The sequence below is a fragment of the Pistacia vera genome, unplaced genomic scaffold (assembly GCF_008641045.1).
Source record: "Pistacia vera cultivar Batoury unplaced genomic scaffold, PisVer_v2 Contig656, whole genome shotgun sequence".
NCBI lineage: Eukaryota > Viridiplantae > Streptophyta > Magnoliopsida > Sapindales > Anacardiaceae > Pistacia > Pistacia vera.
The window spans coordinates 1,383,034-1,400,959 of NW_022196508.1; the positions used below are offsets into that span (position 1 = coordinate 1,383,034).

General features: G+C 32.9%; 1 pseudogene; it reads right to left on the reverse strand.

The window, feature by feature from the left end:
* Nucleotides 1-4,505: 4,505 nt before the first annotated feature.
* Nucleotides 4,506-13,859, reverse strand: LOC116112141 (annotated as a pseudogene).
* Between the last annotated feature and the right edge of the window lie 4,067 nt (nt 13,860-17,926).

Sequence of the window (17,926 nt, forward strand, 5' to 3'; positions counted from 1 at the left end):
TGTTGACAATAATCCCTTTGGTCTTCTTGAATCTCTTCCATGGTTCATAAATGTAGTGTAACCACCCTGCTGTTCAACACAACTTCAGGCAGCCACTGCTTGAATGGATTAACATAACTGGGGATCACCAAATCACCATCAAACTCTTCAATTTCTCTTCCAACCGATCATGTCGCGTTGGAAGGTACAGCAGGAGACCATAGAAGCTGCACTAGAAGGGGAGAACAAATAAGAAGGAACACCAAGTTCATTTCCCACATCTATCATTGAAGTACAAAAGAAATCACATACCAATCCAGCAAGTGGAGCTGAGTTAGAAGCGAAAGCACATGCTTGACAATAGCTTCTTTAACACAAGCTCTTGAAATCTATATACTCAATCATAACTTTTCGAAGGATTAGAACCTCTTGTGAAGGAGAGAAGTCAACAGGAGGAGAAAGATTGATGAACGTTATTGAAGTATTAGATTCTGCAAGTGATTGGTGTGTGCAGCTGAAGGAGAGGTGCCAAAAGGAGAACCATAAGAAGAAAAGTCACTAAGAAACGATCATCTCGATCAACAGGCGATTTGCAAACTCAATTTGGAGGAGCTAGGTGGCCTGCGCCTGGTACAGGGATGAACACAAGGTCAACTTTCTTCATTTTTGGTGGTGGCTATTGTGATGGGAGAAGATGAGAGGATACTTGTTCGAAATCTGCTGGTTTAATGTACAATACATGCTGAGCCGGGTCGGTCCAGGTGGAATACCTGAAATATACATTAAACCGTTTTGATCCGCGGTTGGACCGGGATTATTGTAGCGAATCGCCGGTCCAATCAGTTTAGCCAAAACAGGGTTAACTTTATTTCCCGATCTTGATATAATCTACATCCTTTTCTTTCTTCCTTGTTTTACACAAATCTAACCAAAATTGAGAAATCCTAAACGACAAGTTAAAGCCATGGAAAATTGTTAATAAACCCAGATTATCAACCATGCTCGTCGAAGAGGTGAAGAAGAGACGATATGACGATGTGGCAAATGAGGACGATGACGAGGAACAGGAAGATTATGACGATGAGGACGAAGATTACGGCGGCGGCGGTGGGAGAAAGCATAAGGAGGAAGAGACGGAACCGGTTGGAGTTTTTTGATTGGAGGCACAAGTTCTTTTATACCCATTGTCATGGTCAGCCCAGACTAAAAAGCGCACTTACAGCAGAAAAAATGACCAGATTTCATATTGCTTAGCAGTTAATTTGGATGAGATTGTGTTTAGCCTATGGAAATGCAAAAGTGGTAGGTGTTTTATAAAGGAAGAAGAAGAGAGTGATAAAAAAGATACGTGTCTTTCAGCAGAGTTTGTAGATGGTGGCAGATTTTGGTTAGACACAGTTGAGTTTGGTGAGAAATTATCCCTGTGGAAAAGTCTTGGTTGGAAGACCAATCGTTTTCTCTTCTTTCGAATTTTTCTATCTTACTTTTTATTTTTGGTTTGTTTTGGTAGTGACGAAGACGAGGAGGAAGAAGAAGGAGAGGACGGCTGAGTGAATTGAAGACGAAGAGGAAGAAGAAGGAGAAGGCGCTGGGCTTCTTTTTGTTGTTTGGTGATGGATTTTGAATTTTAGTGGAAAGAAAATTTAGTGATTAAAATTAGGTTAGAGATAGTGAAGATCGGCCGAAGTAATTTGTGTTTTTTTTTTTTTGGCTTCCATCATGCTGATGTCACCGTCCGACCCGCCGGTCGAACCAAATGACTGATTTGGTGAAGGGATAAACTGTCTCAGCTTTCTTCATTTTTGCTTTTGGTTTTTCTTGTGATAACTCTTCTTGGTTAAATTTTCTCTTGCTAAGTTCTTTAATTTGCATCAAGAGTTTTGTAAGAATGTTGGTTGAAAAAACAATGTTTTGAAAACCAAATCGGTCTTGACCCGGTCAAGGGCCCGGTTTATGGTTTGACCGGCCTGGCAACCATCCTACCAACATCAGTTCTTCAAAATTTTTGAAATGGCTGTAAATTCTAGTATGCTAAAGAATATCTCTAAAAAATTAAAATTAGTCCCTAATAAAAATATATAATTTTGCCCAAAAAATTTTAGTCCCTCAAGTTTTGAAATTGTGAAACACACCTAAAAAATTAATTAACCCTATATGTTAAAATATAGCAAATACCCCTTGGTAACCAATCACCGAACCAACGAGGCTACGGTTCCCTGTCTGATCGGTCTTGGAAAAAACTTAGAATACGAGTCATCTCACATCATTTGAATAAAAAATTATGGAATTTATGATATGCATATATATGACATGAAATATTTACTTCTTGGGTGATCATGTGATATTTATGAGTTGTATCATAAATTCTCTCGATATTTATATAACTTTAGTTGAGAGAGATGAATAGAAATAAAGTTTAAATCACATAAGTTTTGTATGAATTGATGTTCTCTAATGATGTGATAGTTTTTATTTAGCTGGCTTAACTTCTATGAGATCTACCAACATTGAGGCGAGTTCTAACCTTGAACTTCATCAAGAACGAAAAAGTCTATGTTACCATGGGATACCACATTAACGATATCACAAATTAATGTATGCATACTACACAAATATTCAGTTTAATCACCAATCACATTGATTATAAAAATGGATGATAAAGAAAAAAAAAATTCTCAAGAGAACATATACACATCGACTTTCAGGTTCAAGGGGTTTTTGTTATATTTCAAACTTATAGGGACTACCTTGCAATTTTCTAAGGGTGTTTTGGAGATATTTAAAAACTTTAGGGATTAATTTGTACAGAACTTATATACTCCATCCTGAAATGGTAATGATCAGCTAGAAGAGTTAAAATTCTTCATTTTCTTTCACAATTGAAACCAAAACTTTCACCGCCTGATGTTGTTTCTTTTTATCAAATTTCAGTTAAAAATACATAGATTATTAGGGCCAAAATTATAGCAATGGTACTACACATACAAAATTTATATACAAATAAATTATTATTAATTTAAATAATTTTGTATATCCTAGATTTTATACTAAGTTTTCTAACAAGAAAATGATGAATATAGTTTATAGCTTATTCACCAAGTCAAATTGTATAAAGGCTGAAATTTTCTCATAGAATAATTCCATACCTAGAGATTCCTTGCAAGGCAAACTCAAATAATGTTCAAATTATCCAATTATATTGAATTAAATCATTTGAATTCTAGGGAGCCAATGTTGTTTGATGTAGTCAAATNGTAAATTGATGTTCTCCAGTGATGTGATAGTTTTTATCTAGCTTAACTTCTATGAGATCTATCAACATTGAGGCGAGTTATACCTTTGAACTTCATCAAAAACGAAAAAGTCTATGTAACCATGGGATACCACATTAACGATATCACAAATCAATGTATGTATACTACATAGATATTCAGTTTAATCACCAATCACATTAATTATAAAAAAGGATGATAAAAGAAAAAAAATTCTCAAGACAAACATAAACACATTGACTTTAAGTTCAGGGTGTTTTTGAAGATTTGTCAAAACTTTAGGGATTAATTTGTATAGAACTTATATACTCCATCCTGAAATGGAACTGATCAGCTAGAAGAGTTATAGTTCTTCATTTTCTCTCACAATTGAAACAAAAACTTTCACCGCCTGGTGTCGTTTCTTTTTATCACAGAAAAGTGCATCAAATTTCAGTTAAAAATACCAGTGAAAGTACATGGATTTGCCTTTGTTGTGTCTTCTACCCAATTTTCCCCTAACTTAACTCAGAGATCCCGGTAAAATCACTATGTTTTGCCCCAAAGGTGATAAAGGGACCTCCTAAATACCAAAATCACACTGCCTGTTCTTACTCAAATTAATGAATTTTAACTGAATTAGCATATCTAGAACCAAGTCACACTCTCTCTGTCACCTTTTAAGAGAAGAGGACCATGTATAACAGAACTCATTGAGATGTAGTTATACCCATTTTAATCCACTAAATATTGGAAGCAACCAAATATAGAGAGTCTCAGACGCTTTTAATCTACTGAATAAATCTAAACAGTATTCGTCACCATAAATTTGATTTCACTGCATATGTTGCCTGTACTAATGGTTTTTTGTTATAGCTAATTTTGAACTACTACAGTTTTTATCCTACAGTTTCCATACATGTATCTTGTCAATCAAATTATTATCTGTGAGTTTACAAGCTTCATGAGGTCTATTTAACAGGAAAAATACTTCATCCTTCATTAGTGAACTTGACATAACCCTACAACTAATGGAATATCATTTTCCCAATCCACCGAGTATCCTAACTCTCCGCTTGTTCCTATTTTTATTTCATGACATAATACTTTATCCTATGCAATCTCTGCTTTGATGCAATAAAGGTATAGTGGCTATCCCCTGAGCTTCCTTCAAAATTATGATCATTGCAACCGCCAGGTTTTACAAGAGTTTCAAATGATCATTAATTTGTATTGATGTTACAAGAGTTTCCTTCCTAGGTTGTAGCATTTAAATTATCTGTAAAAGTTGTTAATGCGATTTCCTTCCAATTCACACCTTGAAACCAAACACATGGCATGAGATGCACCAACTGCAACAGATAACACCTGTGGGGTTCCAACCATCATCCTCCGTTAGAAAATTGACTTCAACAGGGCACGGTTGTACCCTGGCAACCCAGGAACTCCCAATTGAGAATCTTTGGCTTTTCCCCACATGTACAACTTCCATTATCTGAATATATAGCAAATTATCAAACATATAATCATGAGTGTTATTTATTGATCTGCATATAAAATTATTGTTCTATAATGATATCTAAATATTTGATTTATTAAACTAAATATCTTCAACTTAGTTGAATAATAAAAGATACCCTCAAACCTCATTTTTGTGCTATTATGAGAGGATAACTATAGATACTTTGGAAGATTATAGGATTGAAGGGTGATGGAAATATCAAGACCATTTAATTCTTCTTACCTGTTATGGCTGTGAGGATGAGCCCCCACAGCGATGTAGACTACACGCTCATCAGCTAAAGCCTCGATCACCACAGTACTTTCTGATTTTCAGTTGAAGAATGACCCAACTGACCATGTCCACCATACCCCAAGAAAGAAGTTTGTCTTCATCTGAAATTATACATAAAATGAAATCAATTATAGTATACAGCCTAGAATAGGAGGGAGGGGGTGACAAGTGAGGAATGGATTTCTAGGTTGCCGCAGCAATCATAAAGCAATTATTTCACCAGTTAATGCAAGGGAGTGAAGCCCACATGCTATCTGAATGATACGAACATCTCAAGGCTAGGAATTGGCTTGGGTCTCAAACACCAACCTTATCACCTTTCCAAGTCATAGTTAGAACTTGCTGAGCAGAAGATGACAATGTTAATATGATGTCATTGTAATGTTCCACAAGCAAAGATAAATGGAATTTCATCAAAGTTGAAAACTTTTCCGAACAAATAAATTAAAGTAAACTAAACTGCAATTGGGGTAGAGAGAAGAAGAAAATAAGACAAAAGAGTTGATATCTTTACCTCCCAATTCCAAAGTTGCCCTTCTCTGTCAGCACTGTTGTAAAAAAGCCACCACAAGAAACAGCAGCCACAGGTACAGTTAATGCTTTGACCTTAGAAGGGATACTGAGTCCACCTCCCTCATTACGGCCGGACCAGGACCAAGGCCCAATCTTCCATCTCTTCATCTCGACCCAAGTGTAAAGTTCCCCTAATTATAATAGACGAATTAAGATATTTGACAGCCCTCTTTCTTTATTCTTTCCATAACAAATATGAAGGCAATATGAATCATCTTCTCATAAAGAACAACTAGAAACCCATAAAGGAAGAATACATAAACCTCAGACATTTGAAATATTTCCATTAATTTGTTCTGCAGTACTAGATTGATATGCTTCCACATTATGAGTTCAAGACTCAAGAGGGTTGTTTCCAAAGGTCGCAAATCAAAACTCAATTAGTCCAGGTTAAGCAGCCTATTCTAAAATGCGAACCCAATACTATACACATGTAAAGGAATTTCCATACAAAAAACGGGTCAGTTAAGAAGGACAACCTGATTCAGTTATTGCAGCAGTATGTGTTCCACTTGTTGCGATGTGCCGTATTTCCCATTCCAAGAACCTTCTAATCTAGGAAACAACTCTCTATGATACACAGATGTCCAAGTGCCACAAAACCACCATAACCCCTGCAAATTTTAAGATAGAGCCTTATTATCAGGCTAAAAACACGTAAGTGAACACAACAATGTGATGAATATGTGCACACAACTCTCTTCTCTTGATATTTATCCAATCAAGCACAAGAACTCATTAATTATCAGGCCACCAGTAAACTGACATAGTTATATTCTAAATCTTGAATAACGATACTTAGTTGCTTCAACACTCCATTTTACTAAATAAGAAAGGAAAATGCTCTGTTGATCAAATGTGATTCCATCTATTGAAAAGCTCTTTGCTTTCTGTTTTTAGTCCTTTGGTGCAATTCAAGGAGAGTTGCTACATCATGTCAAAACTTCCCAATAAGCTCTTTTAAAAATATTAAAATACCCAATAAATTTTGGTTAGAGTATTACATTACCCCTGCAAGATTCATCCTCCAAATTTAAGATCAAAATTTATGGATCCAAACAAAACATCTGTTGCAAATCATAAATAAAAGTGATTATTTTTGTATGCCTTTTTGCTAATTTACTTCTTTGAAAAGAACACTTTTTAACCTTGATTACTCAACCATACATACACTTCTAAAACTATATAAGCTTGCTAATTTACGCTAAGCAAACGATGTTTAAACCTTCAACCAAACAAACACTCAATCAATGAACAAATAATGAATGTAGAGTTGTTAATTACTCACTGACCAAGTGAAAATCTTCCCAAGTGAAGTCAAAGCAACAGAGTGAACTCCACCAAGAGCAATGCACTGAACATGATCAACACCCAAATAAGGGTTCAAATAGGCACAAAAACAGAATTTTCATGCCCAAAACCAAGTCTCCACCATCTTCTTTCCCCCAAACCCACAGCTTTCCACCACAACCAACCCACTATGAAACAACTCACATGAAATATTCAACTTGAAACCGAAACCATCAGATCTTTCGAACAGTGGGGCGGGAGTTTGGGAGATGGTAAAGGGTAGAGAAAGAATGAGGTTTGCAACTGGGGTGGGTAGAGTCTCACTTTCTCAATGCCACCGCTAACTGGCTTGAGGCGCCTCTCCCCCCGAGAGGAGTTGGAGGTGACAGCGTCATTTTGGTTGTTTTGTGTGCGTGTAGAGAAGTGGGATTTTGGTGGATGAAGAGGAAGTGGAGAGATGGCGACATTGGCGAGTGAGAGCTGTGAGGCTTTGGGAAGAAGCATTGAAGCTGAAGAAGGGGTTGTATTTGTAAAACACAAAACTGCTGGACATATCATATTCATTCATAATTTTTGATGGAATATCATTTTCATCCAGTATTTTTGGAACGTGGTACATTACCTCAGGAGGTTAGCAAAGGTGTTAGACGGTCTAGGGGCAAAACGTCATTTCAATGCAGTTTAATCAAATAGGAACAATATTAAAAAAAAAAAAAAAAAGGGTAATCATTGTTATAGATTGATTCAGTGTAAAGTTCAAGCTTGAATTTCAGTGTCTTACATTTGAAATTTATATCTCTATGTGAGTTTGAGTGACCCATTTGGTATCTATCTGGTCTTGGTCGGGCTTGATCAATTTGTCATCTATCTTTCCAATATTATACGCATGAAACTTTTTAGAGTTTACTATTAAAATAATACTACACTTACAAGGTTTTCATACAAATATTTATATATAAAGTGATGTGGTAAAATATAAAGAATAATGCTATACTTACAACTAAGTCATACAACTAACAAAAATTTTACAAAATTCATATAAAAGACTATCTATTCTATGTTTTTTGTCTGGTTGTATGATTCGGTTGTAATAGCATTGTTCAAATATAAATGGTAGAGTGATTATACAAACAAGAATTTTTTGCTTCCAACTAAGTCAACACAAAATTTATGTAAAATGATTACTCTGTCTTTTGTTTTTTGTTATTTGTGACTACTTGTACAACTCAATTGTAAATATAACATTGCCATACACAAAAATCAACTAATTAATTGTCATTTAAGAGTAATGTCACGTCACTTTGTATTCATCTCTTTGTATGATATAAAAGATTAACATTAAACTCTTATTAAATAACCAGTTAAACTTTCTTAACAATAATTAACATATTAGTATCTAAAGCTTCTTTTTTTACGCTATATATATATAAAACAGGGATTGCAAGAAATTTGCTTTTTTTAGGACTTGATAACACTCACCAGCATTGGTAGCCACCCAGTTAAATTTAGTACCATCGATCACTTTTATCTTACGCGTTCTGTGTAGGTACATGAATAATATAATTCTAATAATTTACAAAAATGTGTACAAATTTTCGTATATATTATTATATATTTCAGGATGGAGAAGGTAGACATTGTAAGCTAGCACCTAGGCAAAGATTGGGCAGCCTTGTTGCCTTTGGTGGTGCAGCAATGCTGGCTCTTACAAAGGAATGTGGTGGTTCATCTCATAAAGATAATTTTCATCATTATGAGAATAAAATATTTATTCCACATGGAGATAATTGGATTAAGGGTTCTATTTCTTTATTTGCATGCTTTGCAATGACAGCATTCTACATTTTACAGGTGATTAATGATATAAATTAATAACAAAATTTTTTCTCAATATCCATGATTCTATATATAAGGTTTTCAATTTCTGTGTTGATTATACTTCAAAAAATTTTAAATGCCGAAAAATATATGAACTTGGTTTACAAAATCAATCATCGGTAGACTGATTTGTCTTTAGTATTAATAGACGGTGTAAACCGTCATCCTAATGCTAAAAACGTGATCTAGATTTTTGATATATTAGACAACGTTGACTAATATAATGTTATTTTGGAAAAATATACAGGCTTTAGCTATCACGAAGTACCCAGCACCAATAAACTTAAATTACATACAAGCTTATCTGGAGGTTTATTTGCAATAATCATAGCTGTAATTCAAGTTCTTGAACCCCATTCTTGGAGATTGTCCTGGAACATTGCTCTTCTTGGTCCATTTTAATGTAAGCCTCTCAAACTTTTATGTCAAATTAATTTTGATAACAATTTTTATCACTTGTTAGGGTTAGGGTGGTGATTATTCTGGTAACGTGTAATCTAACCACATGATGAGCTAAAAAGTAGGTAATTGAGGTAATGCTTTAGCCTTGTCTCAAAATCGAGGCCTCTATTCAATTACATCAAAAAAAACATTATTATTTTGATTAATATGAATTTAATACACAAATTTTCGGTACAAACTGAATGACTCAAGACAATGGTGAATAGATATGAAAAATTGACTTATAATATAGTTAACATTTGTTTTGTATTTTTCTTTTTTGTAAGGCTCAAACTATGATTAAATTCTTTGTTTCAAAATTTTCTTATTCATATACACTCTCAATTCAATTTTATTTAGAAGGCAAAGAAAGCATAAAAGACTAGAAAAGAAAACACTTCAACCTCCTTATCATGGTATAGGATTACTAATAATTACCAAATTCAATATATTTTCTCTTTATAATTAACGAGAGAAAAGAATATCATTAACAGTGTGCCTAATTTCATAATAATATGATTTTTTTTTTTTTTTTTCTGTCTCGTTGTGTGTGTGTGTGTGTGTGTAGGGAATAATGATAATTGGAATAACATTTTAGTTCAAACATTGGTGGTAAGAAGGAGAGGTCCAATTTTCAGACAGCATTTAGACCTTTAGCGACAATAATTTCAGCCATCATGGGACTTAATTTTAGGAGATGCCTGCACTTGGGGGGGGTATGTTTAAATTTTAATTAATTTCTTGAATTAATTATTAATTACTATGTTGTCAGCTATCATTTTTATAATTAACTAATTAATTAATTTCAATTATTTCAGAATTCTTGGAGCAATATTGATAGTTATTGGTTTGTATGCTACTCTTTGGGGGAAAGAGAAGAGAAAGATAGGAAATAATAAATTAAAATAATAGTATTCAAGTTGTAATTTTACTTTTAATATTGCTATTTTAATTTATTATCTCATGGTCGGCAGTCATGATATAATTATTACCCTTGGTTTTCAGTCCCTATATCATATTCTATCGTCGAAAATACTAGGATAACTCCTCTAAGTCTAATAGACGTTAATGAAAAAGGCTCTTGATATGAAGACTATTAGCTTCAGAGGGCTTGAATTAAATCTTGTTTTTTTTTTTTTTTATATAATACAATATTAACACAAAAAATTCACGACATAGTTTAATTTTTTATTTAATATTAGTTTAACTTTTTATTAATATTAGAGAATCGGTCGAACATGATATTACAGCATACCAATGCCTTTTAAAAAGCAATAATGCTAGATCCACAACTCTCTCTCACCACATTTTCTTTAATCTCGACTAGGGGTGAGCACGGGTAGTAGTAGAACCGGAAACGGAACCAAAACCTACAGGAACGGCACTGTGCGGGTAGGTTTCGGTCCATTTTATTGGAACCGACATGTGTAGTCCCGATTCGGTTTTTATGTGTGGAGGAATCGGAACTGGAACTTGGAAAAAGAACCTGTGAAGGTACCCGGTTTGGAAGCTATTTGGAACCTGTAGAGGGTACTCGCGCTTGGAACCTGTAGAGGGTACTCGGTTTGGAACCTGTAGAGGGTACCCGATTTAAAACCTGTTTGGAACCGATTTTTGGAACCGTTTTTGGAACCTGGGCTGCAATGAAATATTGTGAATAATGGAGGGTTCATTATTTTACATATAAAAAAATTTAAAATAGAAAAAGTTAAATTTTTAGAATAACCTAATTAAATAAATATATATATACTTATTACATATAAACTACACATATATAAAAACTTTATATATTAATATTAAAGTTTTGATTAATTAAGTGTATAATTGGAATTATGATCCAATTAAAAGTGTTTTAATGTTATTAAAAGAATTATTTTGAATAAAATAGGATATTTGATTGAATGATAATAATTTAGTTATTTACTTCAATTATCAAGTTCTAAGTATACTATATTAAATTAACAATAATTAATTATAATGATAAATTGATAAACATTAATAAATTTAATTACTAGTAAATATCATACTTAATCAATTATAACATTACATTATAGTTAATGATTACTTAATTGAATTATAGTATAACTAATTATAGCATTACATTAATTGATTATACTTAATTAATTGACTTATAACATTTAGATATTATTAATTAAATAATTAGAAATTTAATATTATGCATTACATTATAGATTTATAGTATAATTACTTAATCAATTATAACATTTCAATAAACATTAGAAAACTTAATTAAAATGATTAAAAATTTAATTAATTATACATTACATTATAGATTATAGTATGATTACTTAATCAATTAAACACTTCCTTATAAACATTAATATTAATTAAATGATTAGAAATTTAATTAATTACAATATTAAAATATGATTTATAGTATGATTGCTTAATCATTATAACATTTATTATAAACATTAGCACATTAATTAAAAAATTAGAAATTAATAATTACAATATAAATTATAGATTATAGTATAATTACTCCATTCATTATAACATTATATCATAGTATGATCACATAATTAATTATAACATTACATAATTAATGATTACTTAATTGATTATGACATTATATTATAACATTAGTAATTTACACAATACTTAATTAATGATTAGAATTTAATCAATCATAACATTAAATTATAAATTTATAGTCTGATTACTTAATTAATTATAAACTTTACTATAAATATTAGTACAATAATTAATTAAATGATTAGAAATTATAATATATAATAATTATTATATTAATTAATTATAACATTAAAATTACATTGTAATATGATCACTTAATTAATTATACATATAATAAAGATTGCTTATTAATTAGACTTATATTATAAACATTAACACTTAGTAATTAATTAAATAATTGGAAATTTAATTGATTAGAGGATTTGAGTTACATTGGATACAAATGAATGAGTAATCAAAATTTGTTAGGGGTGTATTTGTAAACTTTTAAGGTATTTTTGTTATTTTTAAACTAATAGGGAGGTAAGACTTTTTACATGGTACCCGGGAAAAGAACCACGAACCTGTATTTTAGGTTCCGGTTCCTTGAATTTAAGAACCTGCACTGTGCGATTCTGGTTCCGGTTCCTTTTTTTTGGAACCTATACTATGCGGTTCCGATTCCCCCGAAAAATGTAGGGTATCCGAAACCACTCACCCCTACTCTCGACCTGGTAACTTGTTATTGGTTAACTCACAAATAGCATACGAAACCCATTTTGCAAGCAACCAATGACAAGCTTTCACGTTGATGGTTGTGAGATTGAGTTATAGATCTAACATCACTCTTTAAAAAGACCAAAAAAAATATAGTTTTTTTTTTTAATCATTACATCAATTTTAAATAGAACAAAAAAAAAAAAAAAAAAGAATAAACTATAATAACAACTTTTTTTCACAAACGTTTCTCACAACTCTGAAGTGGCAGCTCGTATAAATAGTGAGACCCGTTGTGAACTAACTAATTGTGAGTTGTCAATTGTAAGAGAAAGTTTGTGAGAGGGGGGTGTGGTGTAGTATTATTAAAAAATATATATAGGTTTTTTTTTTTTTTTATCATTATTATTGTTGATCTGTATGGTTAATATATTAGTCTACAGTAGTCAAACAAGCCTTCATAAAATTTAGGGAGCTATCCAAAGTGTGTGCACAGTATGCTATGGTCTCTATTAGGTCTTCAAGTTTTGGGCCTTTTTTATTCGGAGGAAGAAAAGTTCATATACGGTGCATTGAAAAGACTAGAAAGAGATTGTGATAAAGATTTATTGGATAGACTTCAAATAAGCTTTGATGGGCAAAGAGAATTAGAGAAAAAGTATTTATTGATAGATCAGAATCTGGAGCCTTAAAAAGGTAAATATTTTGGCTTCTAAGAATTGGGATTTTGTTTTTATTTCAATATAGCGTGCATGATAACAATTAATGAGCCGTCTCTTTTGTTGATGTTTCAATGTTTCAGAGCCGGATGATGAGAATGATACGCCTCAAAAAGGTAATGAATTAATCAAATTTGGTTTGTTGGGGTTGGGTTTTTTATACTTTTACATTTTTATATTCTGCTTTTGTAGTATTGCAATGCTCCATGTCATTAACTCAGCTGGGAGTGTACTATATTATGATATCTCCAAACCAATAATTATTTCGTGATTGTAATTCTGTAATTGTGATGGGTTTCAATGATTATTTGTCTTGTTTTAAACGTGATAATAATGAAGGTTGGTAGTTGTGCAAATTTGTGATATGGCATTTTGTATTGATCCATTGCCATTTATTCTTCTTAGTGGCCCTTCTGCTGGTACTAGAATCTCATATTTTTGTTCGTCTTTTGAGACTATAAGCGTGTTGTGAGTTTTCTGATTTGATTGAAGTGATTGGTGGTTGTTACCAGATAGCGGAGAAGAAAAGTGTGATATTTTCTTGGGGATTGGAAGGTCGCACTCTCAATTCTCATGCATTTATGATGCAGCACATTCAGAACAAAAGATATACTTGCAAAGGATGTACAGTGAGTGGTCTACATGCACATTCAGAACAAAAGATCCACCGAGGAGGGAGGAGCCAGTCAAAATACCAGATTCGTCCTCAAACTGATTTAGAGTATATTCTGGACCATACATTCTTCCTCTTTACAATTAAGACTTGACTGTCTGTATATGTTACATTTCTGTGTATATATTTGAGTTCTATTTCTCTCTGCAATAGTTGATTTGGAAGTATCAAATGACCAAAATGGATGAAAAGCTTGGTTTTGGAAGATAAGGGCAGTGAAGATAACCACAACCAGAACAACACCAACAACGTTGAGAACAACAATGCAACTATGGGATTTTTTTATTGTTTAATCTTATGTTAGTCTCGCTGGGTGATATATAACAGATAAAGTGTAAAGATTAAACTGGGTTGTTCATTATTAATGTGTTCGGATAGTTGTGGGGAAGATTGTGTTGAAGCTGAGATGGTGGAGAAGGCTGGGGAGTGTTTAAGCTGTGAGTTTGGTTAACTGTGCTAATTAATCTACTTTATTGGGGACTAACTGTACCTCGTGTGCTGTATGGTGCTTCAAGTGTTTGTAATGTTGCTAGAATTGCTGCCTAGTTTAGACTCGATGTCCATACGACGCTAATGCTGTTTAACTTCTTGGCTTCTTCGATTTTTGTTTCTATACAATATTTGTGTTTGCGCATGCACATACTAGGGTCTTCTTCCTTTTTAATCTTTAAGAATTATGTTTGAAGTTCACTGCCTGTTTCATTCTGATTAGGTTTTATTTATTGAAACTCTGAAAAATTTGCCCTGATTTAGGTGTTAGACCAACCCCAGGTATGTTGTGGGAGAAACTAAGTTGGAAGCTTCAAAAGAGGGTCGTACTCTAAGGATCAAGTATGGATGTGTTGGTTACTCAGTATACTTGGACAATAAAGATTCATCAACTGATAAGATGGATAAGAAGCAGAAATGCCCTTCTGTGTTGGGCTTGAGGTGATGTATTATGACTCTTTTTTTATTGTTTCCTACTCTATAGCATTTTGTTGTGAATTCTAAGGATCGTTGACAATTTTCTCACTCATTTTTAATAATATGTCAATGTTATTGTGGTTGCTGAGATTTGGTTTTTAGTGTGTGCTACAGGCTACTATTTGAAGAAACATCTGAAGAGGGTTAATAATGATGCATTTTTAAATGGACATCGCTTTCAGTTTTATCTTCTTCTATAATTCATGATTACTAAGATATGGACTCCAATTTTGTACAGTTAATATATTTCTTTTTATTTATTTACTTTTGGTTAGTAGCTGTTATTTTCATCAAAAGGCATAATATTTGTTAAAAAAGTATATCTTAGTAATTCATGATTACTAAGATATGAGACTCCAATTTTGTCACAGTTAATATATTCCTGAGTTCATGTTGTGTTAGTTAACGTTACTTCTAGAATTTGAAGTATATCATTGCAAAAGGCAGAATATTTGTTACAAAAGTTGAGTTAAAATTGAAAAGAATAATGGTTTGCTCAGCTGCCATTGTTTAGACTTCAATGGAGATTTGGCAAATTGGTTAGTTTAGCAGTAAATGTCAATTATAAGTTTGGTTAGAATAAGAACCAGAAATCAAATGATAATGTTGTTAATCATCAGGTGCCATTGATGCGGACTATAGTCCTAGTTTTGGTCATAAAGGTGTTAGTGTTGCTGACTATAATCTGTTCCATAGTACTTAGTGCCTCAGCAAACTCCAATTTCAATACTTTAATCCTACCTCTCTCACCTCTTGTAGCTCAGCATGTGAATTTTGTTCCTTAATATTCTCAGCACTTTCAGTCTAATCAGTTTTCAGGAGGAAGAGATTATGGTAGAGGCTAAAGAAACAAGCCTATTTACCATGTGGTAAGTCAAGCATACTGCAGTTCTTCTCAACCTAATATGGTTGTTCAAGCATGCAATGTCTCACCAGCTATGATTTCACATCAAGTTTCTCCAGCTCAAGGTTATAATTCCTCAATTCAAGCCTCTTTGTCTACTCACAATGTTTCTAATAATATTGCAACAACTACTCCAGTACATCAGAGAATCGTTTGGTACATCAAGGATATAATTGTAGTTGAATTCCTTGCTGATCATTATATGATCAAGGACAAAGTCACCAAGATAGGTGTCTTACAAAGGGAGCTTAAAGTTGTTTTCAATACAGCTCTATGTATGTCATCTGCACTTAATTGTTCTATCAGTAGAACGTATGTTTTTATCTGTCAAGCTTTGTGCACTGACAAGTTAAAAGCATGCTATGACATAAGAGACTTGGACTCCCCAATGAGCAAGTTTTGAGCACTGTGTTTGCACAATTAAATGTATAATAAACCTTGTTAAGTCTTTGCGATTTTGCTAAAATGTCAATTTGGTAGATTGCACATTTATTCTCCATATTCTTCTAGTGGAGTTCCAAGCCTCTTGAACTAATTCATTAAGCTTTGAGGCCCTTTCCACAATTGAAGTTGTGCATGAATAGTCTGTTAATTGGAGTTGTGACCAGTAGCTTCAATTGAAGTTGTTGCTGTTAGGATACTGAGGTGAAGTTCTTGAAGTTGTTGCGTTAGGATACTGAGGTGAAGTTCTTGAAGTTGTTGCGTTAGTATACTGAAGTGAAGTGTGTGTGTTTTTTTTTTTTTTTTTTTTTTTTTTTTTTTTTTTTTTTTTTGAGTTTGTGTAGTAGTTGAAATGAGTTTGTGGTTAGCAGCTGAGATTAAAATTGAAGTGAAAGTTGTTGATAATTTGCTATTGTTGAGTTGGCATATTGAAGCTGACTGAGCTGTGAAAACTGAAGCTGGTACTGTTTGGTTTACTGAAGTGAAGTTCCTTTCATTGAGTTTGTGTAGTAGATAAGGTGGAGCTGTTGATAAAGGAAGCTGGGTGTAGTAGTTGAGGATTAACAGTTCAGATTGACACACTGAAGGTTATGAAGATGTGATCTGAAATGCAGTGAAGTTGAGATCTACGCAAATATGATCTGAAGTGTAGTGAAGTTGGTGTTTCAATTCATTTTACTGCAGAGTGATGGGATTTTTATTGCCGAGTCAAAAGTCAAAAGTTTAGCTTGAGGAGGGATGTTGACTGTGAAAGACAAATGCTGGAAGCTGAAAGAGAAAATGTCACAACTATTCTTCACTTAAATTGATACTTATACGCTGTCGTTTTTTACTAGTGTGTTTAGTCGTTAGCCCAAGTCAACTGCTTCTCTTTACTTTAGTCTTCAACTTACTCTACTGTACACATATAAAACATTGGTGAAGTGCCCAGCTGTAATCAATCAAGGAATCAAAGAAATAGCTTTGCAATATTCTTGAATTCTCTTTCATTTTTTCGATTGTTCCAAAACCTCACAGATTGCACAATCTATTCTTCAAGTGGAGCTTCCAAGCCTCTTGAACTAATTCATTCTAAACTTTGAGGCCCCTCTCCACAAGTGTCCATTGAATGTTATAAATACTACATACATGAAGCTAAAACAAAGTCTGTGTTTCTTCAATTTTATAAGATAGTGGAAAGACAATTTGAAACCAAATTGAAATGCCTTTAAACTGATTGCGGTGGGGAGTTTAAAACACTTTTACCTTACATAAGCGAGTATGACATTATATTTAGGCACCCTGCTCACATACTCAACAAAAATGGTGAAACTGAGAGAAATCATAGGCATATTGTAAAATAGGGTCTAACAAGCTTCCATGCCATTAGTTTACTGGAATTCAGATTTTCAAACTGTTGTATTCTTAATAAGTAGGTTTCCTTTTTTTTGTAAACCAATATCTCGCCTTTTCAAACACTTTTTAACATTGTGCCCAACTATAAACTTTTAAAAACATTTGGTTGCACTTGTTACCCTTTCCCTAGGCCTTATAGTGCACACAAATTTAATTTTCATATTTCTAAATGTGTATTTGCAGGTTATAATCTTGTTCATAAGGCTTACAAGGGCTTAAATGCAAATGGAAAAGTATATATAGCTCAAAGTGTTAAGTCTGATGAGTCTAATTTTCCTTTTATTCATAATATTCTATCTCACAATTCTCCTCAAGTATATAGTTTTAAGTGTAAATATCTCAATACCTCTTCTACTTGGTTTTCCTCATTGTTTAATAGATTTTGATTTAAAGTTTACTAAGTCTAATAAGTCTTCTAAATATTGTACT